Source organism: Euphorbia lathyris, chromosome 4, assembly GCF_963576675.1.
Source record: "Euphorbia lathyris chromosome 4, ddEupLath1.1, whole genome shotgun sequence".
Taxonomy (NCBI): Eukaryota; Viridiplantae; Streptophyta; class Magnoliopsida; order Malpighiales; family Euphorbiaceae; genus Euphorbia; species Euphorbia lathyris.
The window spans coordinates 44,478,004-44,492,123 of record NC_088913.1 but is presented as its reverse complement, the minus strand read 5'-3'; positions in this window follow the sequence as shown (position 1 = coordinate 44,492,123).

Genomic DNA, 14,120 nt, shown 5'->3' with positions numbered 1-14,120 from the left:
AACATCAAGCTGAATCCGGAGAAATGCACATTCGGGGCAACTTATGGCAAATTTCTGGGATACATGATCAGCCAGAAGGGAGTAGGTCCCAACCCGGATAAAATCAAAGCGGTGCTAGACATGAGAGCACCACAAAATGTCAAAGAAGTGCAATGCCTCAATGGGCGAATCGTAGCACTGGGCAGATTCATCTCCTGCTCTGCTCGTAGCACTGGGCCAACCTTTTTATGAAGCGATCAAAAAACAAAAAGGTTTCGAGTGGAATGAGGATTGCAAGCAGGCCTTTGAAGGGATCAAATGCTTCCTATCTGAACCGCCCCTAATGAGCATGAAGGAAAATAGGCTAACGTATAGCAGCGGAAATATAAAATTTTTAACCTATTTCCATTAACCCCAAGATCCGTTAATCGTTATTTCATATAAAGAGGGATAAAAGAAATACCTTTCAGAAGTTCTATCTACCGTTGCAAACGAAGTGCCCACAACTCTTACTTCGAGTTCCCGAGCACAAAACAAAACAATGGAAGATCAAGTTAGAATCAACCGTTTATAACAACCAAAGTAGATTGTCTCTAATTAATCAACACAAGATCAAGGATAAAGAGAAAGAGATGAAAATCAATTGAACGGAAGGAAGCGGTAGAAAATCTCGTCCTCGAGCAAGGGGGTCGAAATTCTCTCTCTTGAATTGCTCAGGGGGTATTTATAATCTCTTGTATCTGATCCCTAGTTAGATAGAATTAGGTTATTGAATAAGAATTTAATTCGGAATAGAATTCTTAATTATTATCTATTAATATATCTAAATATAAAAGATAATAATAATAACCTTATTGGATAATAATAGGAGTAATATAATCTAATTAAAACTCCTAATTTATTTATCCTTTAATTAATTTAATTCATAATCCTAATCTAATTAGGATTGATAAAATCAAACTAATTATTTATGTATTAATATACATAAATCGCCCCCCTTAGTAATTGGGCCTTATTGGGCTCAGTTGGGCTTCCGTCAATTAATTAACATCTGTCTCTCTTTTGGTTCCAAGTCTTATGTGTGACCCATTAGGTTCTTATTGCTTCGAGCCGTATGCAACTATTAAATTAATTTTCAAAGAATTATATTTAATCTTTGCATAACGGAATGATGTACAAAGTATGTGATTAGCAAGTCCGTAATCATTCCCCCAGAGCTATAAGAAGACAGGTTGATTCTGTCGTTGACCTTTCCGTATTAGTTACGGTATAATTCGATCCTTTATCAACTACATCCTTAAACTGAATCTTATGACTATGGATAATGTCAAGTCACACATAGCGAGACGTTCATTTTACTTGTATATGCCGAGTCAACTCCAATTAGATAGGTTAAGAGAAATCTGCATTTCAATCTTAAGCTATCACCTTGCAAGGATTTAGAGTCAAGTCTTCCACAAGCGATCCATGGACATATCTCCCATTTATCGGGAGTGATAAATGCTCAATCCAATGTATAACTATCCCGCAATTACTTCCTGTGATACCCAACGTCTGCTGTTCACACCCCAGAGTCATCTCTGTTAAGGATCGTGTTACAACAGGATCAAAGCGTCACATTCCGTAATCCAGAATGACCAATTAACATTCCTTTGAGTCTGAGGATTATTTATACCTATTAATACCAATGAGATGAACAGGTGACAAGGATGAATCTACCCATCCTGTTATCTCAAGTCGGGTCCCCAATCCTAATGAACTTCTTTTCATCGGATCCATGTAACTGTCCAGATATCTGTATATATGAAGCTTGTGAGATCAGCTTTCTGTCGGGACAGAAGACATTGTTACATGCAAGTCTCAACAGCGATATGTCAATCCTGAACATATTACTTGACTTGGGGTGTTTTAAGTTTATTAGTTTATTATAAAGTTTTGTCTCACTTCACGCTTGTATGAACACTTTATAATCACTTTAAACAAACTTACAGAATTCCTTTTATTAGACTTTATTTAGTTCTTAAAAGGGATTGCCTTTATATAGTTATAAAACATATATCTCATTAAAACAAATGATATAAAGAACACTTCATTTACATTAAGTTTGTATCCTAGAACAATTGTCTATAGGACACTAAACCCCAACATACTCCCACTTGGACTAAAGCCAATTGTTTCTATAACTTATCCCAGTAGAAGTTAGATGACGATCATGTACTTTCTGGGTTAAGGGCTTTGTCAACGGATCTGCAACGTTGTCCTCTGTAGGTACTCTTTCTATTCTCATATCTCCTCTTACCACAATTTCTCTTACAATGTGGTATCGCTTTAGGTAATGCTTAGATGCATTATGAGACCGTGGTTCCTTTGCTTGCGCAATGGCTCCATTATTATCACAGTACAGTGTAATAGGATTTACAATGTCAGGCACCACACCAAGTTCAGTAATGAACTTCCTAATCCAAACCGCTTCTTTTGCTGCTTCCGCAGTAGCGATATACTCTGACTCGGTCGTAGAGAAAGCTACGCTTCCTTGCTTGGAACTCTTCCATCTGACCGCGCCCCCATTCAAGATAAACAGGTATCCTGATTGGGATTTAAAATCGTTCTCATCCTTCTATTTTCAGATCCCCTTCTCCGTACACTAGGAACATATCTTTAGTTCTTCTCAAGTACTTAAGAATGTTTTTGACGGCAATCCAGTGCTCGTCTCCCGGATTTCCTTGGTAACGACTCGTTATACTTAACGCGAACACTATGTCAGGTCTAGTGTATAGCATAACATACATAATCGAACCGATTGCACTGGCGTACGGGACTACAACCATGCGCTTCTTATCATCATCGGTTTTAGGACATTGATGATTGTTTAACTTTACTCTATGTATCATGGGTAAGTTACCTCGTTTCGATTCAAGCATGCTAAACCGCTTTAGCACCTTTTCGATGTATGTAGCTTGTGAAAGACCAAGCAGTCTTCTTGATCTATCTCTGTAGATCTTTATACCAAGTATATAAGCTGCTTCACCAAGGTCTTTCATTGAGAAGTTACCAGATAACCATACTTTTACCGACTGTAGTAGAGCTACGTCATTTCCCATTAATAATATATCGTCCACATATAATATCAGAAATTCTACAGAGCTCCCACTTTCTTTCTTGTAAATGCAAGCTTCTTTGCAATTTTGTTCGAAACCAAATTGTTTTATGGTTTCGTCAAAACGCTTGTTCCAGCTTCTAGATGCTTGCTTGAGTCCATAAATGGATCTCTGAAGTTTGCAAACCTTGTTTGCATTCTTTGATATGAAACCTTCAGGTTGCATCATATATACATCCTCAAGCAGGTTTCCGTTTAGGAAAGCTGTTTTCACATCCATTTGCCAAATCTCGTAATCGTAGTGAGCGGCAATAGCAAGCATTATTCTGATTGATTTGGACATAGCCACAGGAGAGAAAGTTTCGTCATAATCAATTCCTTGCTTCTAACGATATCCTTTCGCTACTAACCTAGCTTTGTAGGTGCTAACCTTTCCATCCATGTCAGTCTTCTTTTTAAAGATCCACCTGCACCCAATGGGTTTTATCCCTTCGGGTGGATCAACCAAAGTCCACACTTGGTTGGTGTACATGGAATCCATATCAGAATACATGGCTTCAAGCCATGCTTTAGAGTCTAGACTGTTAAGAGCCTCTTCGTAGTTTTCGGGTTCGTCGTCTAACACGGGAACCTCATCATCATCTCCCACTAGAAAACCATATCTAATAGGTGTTGGTCCCTTGTAAGGTTGCAAATATAGTTCCAAGGGGGGGTTAGGAACTATTTTACCTTTTTAGAATGATTAGGGCAGATTTCTTTCCTTTGAGAACAGATTATGTAACAGCGACACTTATCAATCAGCAAGACACTGGCTTAGTCAACTAGTGACTAGGTCAGCTTCGTTGCTTAGGTCAGGAAATAGCACTTAGAGTCTATTCCTGAACTAACTCATTGATAGCGCACAACTCAGCTTGACCTCTTTTACTTGGTCAGTTTTAGTTTGTTTTAAGCAAGTAATATAAATAAGGAGTTAAGGTTTAGAAATACTTCACTCAGCAGATTTATCCAGGTTCGGCTTCTTCCAAGCCTACGTCCTATCCCCGGAACACTTCCGAGATTTCAAATCCTCTACTGAGCTCTTTAAAGGTAGAGCCTCAAACCTTTTACAATATCAGCAATTGAGTATGACAAGAGTACCTTCCTCTATACTTCTACTCAATCCTAATCTCTCCGCTGAGTACTTAAAACCGAGTACTCAGCCTCTCCTTTCTATTCCTAGAAATGATTAAGATTTGTCCTAAACAACAATTGCTAGAACACCTTAGATGATTGAGGATCAATCACTCTAGACTTTTACACAAATGAATAAGCTTGTGGTGTAAGAATTTGCTTTGCTTTTGATGGAGAACTTTTTGTACACGTTTGGTCAGCGTAACGGCTTTTGCTCAAAGTTCTCTATTGAATGTGGATTCTGAATGCTCTATTTATAGAGAGCTGTGAGAGCTTCTGGTTATTTCGAATTTCGAAATAACCGTTGGAGGGAAACGGCTTCATGCCGCTTTCACTCAGTCTGTTCAGCAGTTCTCTTAGCCAATCAGATTCCAGCATCTTCTGTTCTTCGGTCAGTGTGGCAGTATGTTCCTCCAAATCGGGTAATGTCAAACAGACAGCTTCCTACGTCTTCTGTTCTTTACCAACAGAGGAAATACTTGGTCTGGAAGTTGCTTTATAGTCAGCGGCTGTCTTGTACGTTTTGTCGAGACAGCTCAGCAGCTTCATATCGAAGTTGTCTACGTGGATCTTCTCGATCCTTCATTGGTGAGCTCCGTTTCAATACTCAACGGCAGCGTTTTGAAATACGCGGGCTGAGTGATCTTGGGCTTGTTTGACTTGGGCTTTGACTTCCATATAGGGCTTAGGCCTTATGATCTTTATGTCTTATAACAATTATAAACTCAACATTGAACAAACACATTAGTAACAATAAATCAAAGCATTTAAACTTAATGTGTTATAGAATATTTACTTAATTAATTCATTATCTGACTCATCAGATTGGTCAGCATGCTCAGAAATGCATGGCTCAGCAAGTTCGTCAGCCATAAAGCATATCTTCACTGACTCGGTGGCCTCAGTTTCTGTTGATGAAGATTCATGACTGTCACTCCAAGTAGCCACCATTGCCTTCTTCCCACTTTTCTTGTCTTTCCTCAGCGTGGGGCAGTTTGACTTAATATGGCCATCTTGATGGAACTCAAAGCATGTAATGGGCTTTGAGCTGTCCTTTCTGTATTTGCTGTCGCTTAAGTCAGCCTTATACTTATCAAACCTTTTGTAAGGCTTTTTAGAATATTTTTCGTTCTTCCTGAACAGCCTCTTCATCTTTCTTGTGAACATGGCCATCTCCTCATCATCAGTTGAACTCCCGTCAGTGGAGTCAGCCTTCATGACGAGTGACTTCTGCTTCTTGTCATCAGATTTTTCCTTCACCTCAAAGTTTTTCATGGATATCTCATGGGTCAGCAATGAACCGATGAGTTCATCATATTTGTAGGTGGTTAAATCCTGAGCTTCCTCAACTGCTGTCTTCTTTGCTTGCCAGTCTTTTGGAAGACTCCTGAGTATCTTTTTGACTTGTTCTTCCTCAGTGAAGATTTTCCCAAGTCTCTTGAGCTCATTAATGATGTTGGTGAACCTTGCATTCATTTCTGAAATGCCCTCATCATTGTTCATCTCGAACAGCTCGTACAGTCTCATCTGCTGATTCACCTTGGATTCTTTTACTTAATTTGTTCCCTCGTAGGTGACTTCCAGCTTCTTCCAGATCTCTTGTGCCGACTCACAACCTGAGATTTTGTTATATTCTGCAGCATCGAGCGCACAGTGAAGCATATTGATAGCCGAAGCATGGTTTTGAAGCTTCTTGAGATCATCCTCTGTCCATTCAACCTCAGCTTTAACAACTGACTGGCCAGCAACAACTTTCACAGGTACAAACGGGCCTTGGACTATAGATAGCCAGGCACTCATGTTTATAGCTTGAATGAAGTTCTTCATCCTATTCTTCCAAAAGGTATAGTTTGACCCGAAGAATAGGGGAGGCCTAGTAATGGACAGCCCCTCAGGTAATATCTGAGTTGTCTGGTTTCCAGGGAGAAACCGAGTGCTATTTTCACCCATGGTATGGATCAACTCAAGGTTGTTAGACCTTTAGTAATGAGCTTTTAGGCTCTGATACCACTTATTGGTCCCTTGTAAGGTTGCAAATATAGTTCCAAGGGGGGGTTAGGAACTATTTTACCTTTTTAGAATGATTAGGGCAGATTTCTTTCCTTTGAGAAAAGATTATGTAACAGCGGCACTTATCAATCAGCAAGACACTGGCTTAGTCAACTAGTGACTAGGTCAGCTTCGTTGCTTAGGTCAGGAAATAGCACTTAGAGTCTATTCCTGAACTAACTCGTTGATAGCGCACAACTCAGCTTGACCTCTTTTACTTGGTCAGATTTAGTTTGTTTTAAGCAAGCAATATAAATAAGGAGTTAAGGTTTAGAAATACTTCACTCAGCAGATTTATCCAGGTTCGGCTTCTTCCAAGCCTACGTCCTGTCCCCGGAACACTTCCGAGATTTCAAATCCTCTACTGAGCTCTTTAAAGGTAGAGCCTCAAACCTTTTACAATATCAGCAATTGAGTATGACAAGAGTACCTTCCTCTATACTTCTACTCAATCCTAATCTCTCCGCTGAGTACTTAAAACCGAGTACTCAGCCTCTCCTTTCTATTCCTAGAAATGATTAAGATTTGTCCTAAACAACAATTGTTAGAACACCTTAGATGATTGAGGATCAATCACTCTAGACTTTTACACAAATGAATAAGCTTGTGGTGTAAGAATTTGCTTTGCTTTTGATGGAGAACTTTTTGTACACGTTTGGTCAGCGTAACGGCTTTTGCTCAAAGTTCTCTATTGAATGTGGATTCTGAATGCTCTATTTATAGAGAGCTGTGAGAGCTTATGGTTATTTCGAATTTCGAAATAACCATTGGAGGGAAACGGCTTCATGCCGCTTTCACTCAGTCTGTTCAGCAGTTCTCTTAGCCAATCAGATTCCAGCATCTTCTGTTCTTCGGTCAGTGTGGCTGTATGTTCCTCCAAATCGGGTAATGTCAAACAGACAGCTTCCTGCGTCTTCTGTTCTTTACCAACAGAGGAAATACTTGGTCTGGAAGTTGCTTTGTAGTCAGCGGCTGTCTTGTACGTTTTGTCGAGACAGCTCAGCAGCTTCATACCGAAGTTGTCTACGTGGATCTTCTCGATCCTTCATTGGTGAGCTCCGTTTCAATACTCAACGGCAGCGTTTTGAAATACGCGGGCTGAGTGATCTTGGGCTTGTTTGACTTGGGCTTTGACTTTCATATAGGGCTTGGGCCTTGTGATCTTTATGTCATATAACAATTATAAACTCAACATTGAACAAACACATTAGTAACAATAAATCAAAGCATTTAAACTTAATGTGTTATAGAATATTTACTTAATTAATTTTGTCAAATCAAAATCCTTTGGAAAGGTGTTTCAACAATAGGGAGTTCACGAAATCTTTGTGATCTACGAAGGGGTGGCACTTGAGTCTCATCTAATGGGACTGCATCGGGTTCCTCAACCGCTTCTGTTGTTTCAGTTGGTGTTTCTTGTTCATGAACTTTATCGAGTTCAATCATGCTTCCCTTTTCTGTGTCTTCGAGAAACTCTTTCTCTAAGAAGGTTGCGTGCTTGGATACTATTACTTTCTGATCATCTGGATGATAGAAGTAATATCCCACAGTTTCCTTAGGGTACCCAATGAAGAAACATTTATCAGATTTAGAATCTAGTTTGTCGGACGCAATGCGTTTGACAAATGCTAAACAACCCCATATTCTCATGAATGAGAACACGGGTTTCCTACCAACGAACAATTCATATGGTGTGGAACTAGCGGATTTAGTTGGTACTCGATTTAGGGTGAAGAGGGCGGTTTCTGAGGCATATCCCCAGAATGTCTTTGGAAGTGACTTTATTTTCTTTCCTAATTGATTTTCTACTTCATTCTTGAAGCATTTGAATTTCTCAAAAGCTTCGGACTTGTGCCTCATCAAGTAGATATAACCATATCGGGTATGGTCGTCTATGAAGCTTATGAAGTATCTGAATCCTCCTCTTGCTTGGACTGACATAGGACCGTATACATCTGAATGAATAAGTCCTAGAGTGTCTGATACACGCTCACCTTTATTGCTAAAGGGTGTCTTTTTCATTTTACCTTTTAAACATGCTTCACATGTTTCCAATGATTCAGGATCAATTGAATTTATAAGCCCATCTTGATGTAGCTTAAGCATGCGTCTTTTGTTTATATGGCCTAAACGACAATGCCACAAGTAAGTTGAATTATCTAGCTTATGTCTTTTGGTATCAATTGAGAAAACAGAAATTTTGTCATCTAACACATAAATCCCATTTTGTGATATTCCTGAAAAATAGAAAATCGAATCTCTATAAAAATCGCAATGTTTGTCTTTTATTGAAATATGAAAACCGTCGTCAACAAGGCAGCTAATAGAAATAATGTTACGAGACATTGTGGAACGTACAAATAGTTCCTTAATTCTATTATAAGCCCAGAGGGCAAATTTAAAACATAATCTCCAATTGCGAGGGCGGCAACTCTTGCTCCATTTCCTACTCGCAAGTTTATGCTTCCTTTCTTTAATTCCTTAGTCTGATTTAGTTCCTGCATATTTGTACAAATATGAGATCCGCATCCTGTATCAAGTACCCAAGATTCAGACTGTGAAATTGTATTTATTTCAATATAAAACATACCATATGTTGAGGTCCCGGCTTCTCCCTTATTGAGGGTAGCTAGGTAGAGCAAACAATTTCTCTTCCAATGCCCCACTTCACCATAATAGTGGCACTTGCCTTTGGGCTTCTTCACTTCCTTTCCATTTGTTTCGGTGAGCATGGCCTCCTTGCCTTTCTTAGGATGGTTTGGATCAGGAGAGATCCCTTTCCTCTTCTTTGATCCTTCAATAGCAAGGGCCGGTATCTCCTCGTTTTCTTTTATATTGGGCTCGACTGTCTCGAGCATATTTGCAAGCTCTTCAAGAGAGGTTTGCAAGCCACTCACTTGGTAGTTCATGATGAACTGCGAGTAACTCTCAGGGAGGGACTGAAGAAGTAAGTTCTCACTTAGTTCACGGTCCATCGCATCTCTAATACTAGAGAACTTGGTGATAAGGCTAATCATCTTGGCACAATGCGCCATTACAGATGTGCCCACCTGCATCTTGCATCTATATAACTGCTTTGTTATTTCGAAGCGTTCGCACCGAGTTTGATTCACAAATAACTCTTTTAGGTGCTTGACCATGGAATAGGCATCCATATCTGCATGTTGCCTTTTCAATTCCGGTGTCATAGATGCAAGTATGATGTCTCCCGCTTGATCGTCATCAGCCTTATGCTTCAAGTAAGCATAAAATTCTTGGTAGGGAGCACCATCCATTGGGTAAGGGGGTATCGGTGTATCAAGTACATACCATTTCTTCTCGAACTTCAAAACAATTTTGAGGTTGCGATACCAGTCGGTGAAATTTGAACTGTTCAACTTGTTATCGGTAAGTATGTTTTGGAGATTGGTTTTAGTCATGATTTTAAGAGTGATTAATTAAACCTGAGAGTGAGAAAGAGTAAACGTATGTTATTCATTTACTTTAAAGTATATCAATCTAAAATTATAGGCCTTTTAGTTTATTTTAGATTGCTCCCACTATTTTGCCAAATTAATAGCCCTCCATATTAATTCAAAGAATTTCACAAATCCTTTAGTGAGCTAGGATCCTAACTCCTGAGATTTCGCCTTGAGTTTGCTCAACAAGCTAGTCTCATTCGTTAGGTAGATTCATGTAATCAATCACATCTTTAATGTGATTCCTAGGTTATTGGGTTACTAACCACATTAGTAACTAATATGCTATTCATATTAATCCCAACCATATTGCCCATTAGTTTATGACAACATGAGTTTCCTCATCAAATTATCATAATCTAATTTAAGTATTACCCCATATTCATGAAAAATGATTTTCGATAATTCAGGTGTTACCGTAAGACCCCGAGCTTGAGTTTGCTCAACAACCCAAAGGCCCCCAGTACTGCCGGCTGAATTATAATATTAGGGAGGGGCAAACGATTTTAATAACTTGCTTATTTACTTAACTTTTAATGAGGGATTTTGTTTTAGGTCTTATAATCTAACTTAGTCTTGATTTGCTTTAGCATACATCAGACACATACATTGGCATTATGGACACATTATCTAAAGTATTCCGTCGAGCCAGAGACGGAATAAAATGCCAAACCTAGGGAAATACTAACTATTACATATTTCTCTTTAGGTCCCCCGTCTTCTCCATGGCGCCTTGAAATTACATATTAATTTCTATTCTACTAAAGAAAACTTCAATTGAATTGAAGGGAATTAGATGAGAGGAGAAATTACAATAGATAGTAGAAAGACATGACTCGCAGGCCCTATTTCAAAAATACCAAAAGACTAAAAGAGGGTCCAAATATGTCCATAACTCCAAACATGCATAGACTCAATTAAATAAATTTAATTGGTTGATTACATAAGTATTTTATGTAATATTTAGGTTAATCACATTAACTCATCAAATTAACTTTCATCCAATTTTACTTCTAACAGTTTCGTATCTTCTATATTAACCTTTTAGATTAATACAACTATACAAAACTTTAATTATGCACGTCTCAATTATTTTGATTTTAATTCATTTAATACTTTTGATTTACAAATAGGTAAAACAAACTTTTAAAATAAATTTTCATTCGATAATCAAAACAGAAAACTATTAATTTCTGAAACATATATATTTAAAACTAATTTTAAACGATTTAAAATTAAGTGGGTCTCGGGCCGGGCCCGAGGTTGGGCTGCTGCCGTCTGGTGACTAAAAACTTTGATGTGAAAGACGAAACTTTGGTCAAATATGTCGAGGAGGTTAAGAAGCTATTGAACCATTTAGAGTCTAAAGAGACCAAGTGGGAGTTGGTTCACGTGTTACGAGGATCAAACACAGAAGCGGACCACCTGGCTAAACTAGCCTCAAGCAAGGATCAGTGGACTGATCTCCAATGTCCATTTGAGATAAGAAACAGGCCGGCGTTCGCCCCAGAGGAGATAGCTCTTCTTTCATCTGCTACGGGAGATTGGAGATCGCAGATCCAGCAGTATCTCTCCACCGGATCTTTGCCTCAAGACAAAGAAGAGGCTAAACGGACGGTGAGGAAGGCTGCATACTTCTTCATAATGAACGATCAACTGTACAGAAAATCTTTTGGTCACCCCTGGTTGAAGTGCGTAAGAAAAGAAGAGGGGCAACAGATCCTCAAAGAATTGCATTCAGGTACTTGTGGAGCTCACGAGGCATCCGCCTCGATCTTGAAAAAGTCCATATTTGCAGGGTTTTACTGGCCCACTGCGGAACTTGATGCCCAGAAGCTAGTGGTGTCCTGTCATAATTGTCAAGTCTATGCAAACGAGTCTCACACAGCTAAGCACCTACAAAAACCCATTGTGGAAGGACGACCCTTTGCCACATGGGGGATCGACATTGTTGGCCCATTCCCCCCTACCAAGAGACAAAGGAAGTATGTTGTGATAGCTGTGGATCACTTTACGAAATGGGTCGAGGCTGAAGCTGTCTCCTCCATAAATGCCGAGCGGATGATCGAGTTTGTCAAAGACAATATAGTTGGAAGATTCGGAGTTCCTCACACGATTATTACTGACAACGGGACGCAGTTCAATTGCGGAGGGTTCAAAGCATTCTGCGAAAGCCAAGGCATTCAAAACAGGTTCGCCTCAGTTTACTACCCCCAATCTAACGGGATGACCGAGGTAACAAATCGAACGATTGTAAAGGGCATAAAAAAGAGACTGGGTGAGCACGATAAAAAGTGGGCGGATCACCTCATGAATGTCTTATGGGCATATAGAACCACTCCTCGGACCACAACTGGCGAGTCACCATTCGTCCTTACCTATGGTGTAGAAGCTGTGATCCCCATCGAGATCCAAGTCCCTAGTGACAGAGTTTTGTTTTACTGTGAGGCTAGGAATGACCATCGATTAAAGAAGAGTCTGGACTAATTGGAAACAAGGAGGGAGAGGGCGTATATACGAATGGCCGCCTATAAGTAGAGGATTGCAGCCTATCACGACAAAAACGCAAAGCTTGTGGATCTGAACCCATGAGACCTAGTACTCCGAAAGGTGGATAAAATTCAGTCCTTGGAAGGCAAAGGAAAACTGGGAATCACCTGGACGGGGCCATACAAAATAGTCACCAAAATTGGCTCGGCCACTTTCAAAATACAAGATATGGAGGGGAACACACTGCCACGCACGTGGAACATCCAAAACCTCCGCAAGTATTTCGCCAGGGAATAGAATGTAATCAAGGTCTTGAGTACTCTTTTTCCTTTAGTAAGTTTTTATCCCAAGAGGTTTTTCTTATTAAAGGTTTTAATGGGGCTCACATATAAGACCCGTTTGCTGTAATAAGGCGCATCACAATTCAATAAAAAGCAATTCTTATCTTGTCAATTCTTTTCTAAGTATTTTCTTGTAGCAATATAAATATTCCAGATTAAAAAAAAGGGGGAGGCAACAAACACATTCCCACAAGTAGGATAATGCTATCATGGCATAACTACTTTCTCCTCAAATATAGGAGAACAATCTCAGCGGCGGATCAATCTACCTCAAAGATAGGAAACAACTTGATCCCCATCAGAGATAGAGTTAAAACATTTCTCAGACGTGAGATCTTTACGCACTCACACTCTTTCCAAAGAAGAGTCTAAAGTCCTAGTGGCGGATCGATTCACCTCAAAGATAGGAAGCCAATTGATCGCCTAAAGCGGCTTAACTTCCCCTAAAGGAATAAAAGCTCCTAGCCTTCACAAAGGCTCACACTTCGAGGTATGGCTGGCCACCTACCTCGAACCAATCCTAAAACCTATAGCTTTACTTGCTGAAAGATATGAAGCGTAAAGTAAAGATAAATGGTTGTAACAAGGATTAAAATAAAATTGTACTTAGTTACATTCACAAAAACTAAACATCTATAGGAGCATCCTCCTTAGCATCTTTCTCATCAGATGCGCCCTTCGGAAGGGACCTCCTTCTCTACAGGAATAGTTCCTTCCTGAGGAACAGTGCAAACAATTGTTGACTCCTTATCTTTCTCACCCGCCTCTAAGGATACTTCATCAAGATCCTCTGCTTCAAGGTCCACAGCAGGTTTGGCTTCCTCAACAGATCCACTCATCACCTTCCGAATATGATCACGGATGAAGTCTTTGACATTCGGGATCTCGCGGTACTTAAGGCAGTCTACAACATCCGGAACCACATACTCCGGGTCTACAAAGTCGATCTCAGGATAGGCGAGCCTGACATACGCCATGATCCATTCTCCATAGAAATAAGCGCATTCTCCCGCCAGGATCTCCGCATTTAGCAAGGCACTTTCATGATCCTTAGCATCCCCCTCCAGCTCATCAATTCTCCCCTTTAGGTTACGGATCTCCGTATCTTTACTCTCGTTAAGGGCAATGGCGGAAGCAGCATTTGCATTAGCAGTGGCTATCTCTTTCTCCATTCTTTTTAAAGTAGCTTTATCCGCCACTCCTTGAAGGAGATCCGCTTCCATAGCACGCATGCGTGTGTATACCTATCAAGGCAAAGGCTGATTCAAACAAAAGAATAAAAACGACAAACTCTCCCTAAAGGAGATCACTCTTTCATCCAAAAATGCAAAAAGGGATAGAGGAAACTTACTGTGAGAAGCTCTATTTTTCCCATCTGGACATGGGCTGATCCCGAGATCTTATTTTGGATCTCCCGTAACTCGCCTAGTTGACCGAGAGCTTCATCCAGGTCATTGATGACGGATTCATTCCTTAAAGATCCTTTGTCACCATATTTGGAGAGCCAGTAACCTCCTAAGTCAGGCTTCACCACTT